This window comes from Crinia signifera, chromosome 6 (assembly GCF_055691185.1).
Source record: "Crinia signifera chromosome 6, ASM5569118v1, whole genome shotgun sequence".
Lineage (NCBI taxonomy): Eukaryota > Metazoa > Chordata > Amphibia > Anura > Myobatrachidae > Crinia > Crinia signifera.
The window spans coordinates 123,761,910-123,764,409 of NC_139222.1; the positions used below are offsets into that span (position 1 = coordinate 123,761,910).

General features: G+C 36.6%; 6 non-coding genes across 6 annotated transcripts in view; all 6 read right to left on the reverse strand.

Moving 5' to 3' along the window:
* Positions 1 to 226: 226 nt before the first annotated feature.
* Positions 227 to 298, reverse strand: TRNAP-UGG (transfer RNA proline (anticodon UGG)). Its single transcript has one exon. It is a non-coding gene; the product is annotated as a tRNA-Pro (tRNA).
* A 296-nt stretch (positions 299 to 594) lies between these two features.
* On the reverse strand, positions 595 to 666 carry TRNAP-UGG (transfer RNA proline (anticodon UGG)). The gene has a single exon. It is a non-coding gene; the product is annotated as a tRNA-Pro (tRNA).
* Positions 667 to 962: 296 nt separating this feature from the next.
* TRNAP-UGG (transfer RNA proline (anticodon UGG)) lies at positions 963 to 1,034 on the reverse strand. The gene has a single exon. It is a non-coding gene; the product is annotated as a tRNA-Pro (tRNA).
* A 296-nt stretch (positions 1,035 to 1,330) lies between these two features.
* Positions 1,331 to 1,402, reverse strand: TRNAP-UGG (transfer RNA proline (anticodon UGG)). Its single transcript has one exon. It is a non-coding gene; the product is annotated as a tRNA-Pro (tRNA).
* Positions 1,403 to 2,063: 661 nt separating this feature from the next.
* On the reverse strand, positions 2,064 to 2,135 carry TRNAP-UGG (transfer RNA proline (anticodon UGG)). The gene has a single exon. It is a non-coding gene; the product is annotated as a tRNA-Pro (tRNA).
* Positions 2,136 to 2,431: 296 nt separating this feature from the next.
* The window catches only part of TRNAP-UGG (transfer RNA proline (anticodon UGG)), a 72-nt gene continuing 3 nt past the window's right edge, over positions 2,432 to 2,500 (reverse strand). The window contains exon 1 of the tRNA in view: positions 2,432 to 2,500. This exon is cut by the window's right edge and continues 3 nt beyond it. This is a non-coding gene — a tRNA (tRNA-Pro).

The following is a 2,500-nucleotide window of genomic DNA, read 5'->3' on the forward strand; positions in this document are numbered from 1 at the left end:
TGAAAGAGCTGGATAAAATAGTTGATGTATTTTGTTGTATTATGTTACTGAGATAATGGGGAATGTGTTTTTTTTACCCAAAGTACCACCATATGGTTGAAAATGTACTACATACTCCTAAGTAATTACAAACTAATTGTGTAAAATGGCAAGAGCAAAATTCAATTGAGGCTTTGAAATCAAGCATGTAACATCAATCATGGGCTCTAAAAGGCAGCTAAATGCTGGGCTCGTCCGGGATTTGAACCCGGGACCTCTCGCACCCAAAGCGAGAATCATACCCCTAGACCAACGAGCCACCCCTGAAAACTTCTCACGTCAGAATAATTTTTTTTTTAAAGTGAAACTCATATTATTTATGTAATAATTGAAAGAGCTGGATAAAATAGTTGATGTATTTTGTTGTATTATGTTACTGAGATAATGGGGAATGTGTTTTTTTTACCCAAAGTACCACCATATGGTTGAAAATGTACTACATACTCCTAAGTAATTACAAACTAATTGTGTAAAATGGCAAGAGCAAAATTCAATTGAGGCTTTGAAATCAAGCATGTAACATCAATCATGGGCTCTAAAAGGCAGCTAAATGCTGGGCTCGTCCGGGATTTGAACCCGGGACCTCTCGCACCCAAAGCGAGAATCATACCCCTAGACCAACGAGCCACCCCTGAAAACTTCTCACGTCAGAATAATTTTTTTTTTAAAGTGAAACTCATATTATTTATGTAATAATTGAAAGAGCTGGATAAAATAGTTGATGTATTTTGTTGTATTATGTTACTGAGATAATGGGGAATGTGTTTTTTTTACCCAAAGTACCACCATATGGTTGAAAATGTACTACATACTCCTAAGTAATTACAAACTAATTGTGTAAAATGGCAAGAGCAAAATTCAATTGAGGCTTTGAAATCAAGCATGTAACATCAATCATGGGCTCTAAAAGGCAGCTAAATGCTGGGCTCGTCCGGGATTTGAACCCGGGACCTCTCGCACCCAAAGCGAGAATCATACCCCTAGACCAACGAGCCACCCCTGAAAACTTCTCACGTCAGAATAATTTTTTTTTTAAAGTGAAACTCATATTATTTATGTAATAATTGAAAGAGCTGGATAAAATAGTTGATGTATTTTGTTGTATTATGTTACTGAGATAATGGGGAATGTGTTTTTTTTACCCAAAGTACCACCATATGGTTGAAAATGTACTACATACTCCTAAGTAATTACAAACTAATTGTGTAAAATGGCAAGAGCAAAATTCAATTGAGGCTTTGAAATCAAGCATGTAACATCAATCATGGGCTCTAAAAGGCAGCTAAATGCTGGGCTCGTCCGGGATTTGAACCCGGGACCTCTCGCACCCAAAGCGAGAATCATACCCCTAGACCAACGAGCCACCCCTGAAAACTTCTCACGTCAGAATATTTTTTTTTTAAAGTGAAACTCATATTATTTATGTAATAATTGAAAGAGCTGGATAAAATATTTAATGAATATTGTTGTGTTATGTTACTGAGATAATGGGGAATGTGTTTTTTTACCCAAAGTACCACCATATGGTTGAAAATGTCCTAAATACTCCTAAGTAATTACAAACTAATTGTGTAAAATGGCAAGAGCAAAATTCAATTGATGCTTTGAAATCAAGCATTTAACATCAATCATGGGCTCTAAAAGGCAGCTAAATGCTGGGCTCGTCCAGGATTTGAATCCGGGACCTCTCGCACCCTAAGCGAGAATCATACCCCTAGACCAACGAGCCACCCCTGAAAGCTTCTCACGTCAGAATAATTTTTTTTTTAAAGTGAAACTCATATTATTTATGTAATAATTGAAAGAGCTGGATAAAATATTTAATAAATATTGTTGTGTTATGTTACTGAGATAATGGGGAATGTGTTTTTTTACCCAAAGTACCACCATATGGTTGAAAATGTCCTAAATACTCATAAGTAATTACAAACTAATTGTGTAAAATGGCAAGAGCAAAATTCAATTGATGCTTTGAAATCAAGCATTTAACATCAATCATGGGCTCTAAAAGGCAGCTAAATGCTGGGCTCGTCCGGGATTTGAACCCGGGACCTCTCGCACCCAAAGCGAGAATCATACCCCTAGACCAACGAGCCACCCCTGAAAACTTCTCACGTCAGAATAATTTTTTTTTTAAAGTGAAACTCATATTATTTATGTAATAATTGAAAGAGCTGGATAAAATAGTTGATGTATTTTGTTGTATTATGTTACTGAGATAATGGGGAATGTGTTTTTTTTACCCAAAGTACCACCATATGGTTGAAAATGTACTACATACTCCTAAGTAATTACAAACTAATTGTGTAAAATGGCAAGAGCAAAATTCAATTGAGGCTTTGAAATCAAGCATGTAACATCAATCATGGGCTCTAAAAGGCAGCTAAATGCTGGGCTCGTCCGGGATTTGAACCCGGGACCTCTCGCACCCAAAGCGAGAATCATACCCCTAGACCAACGA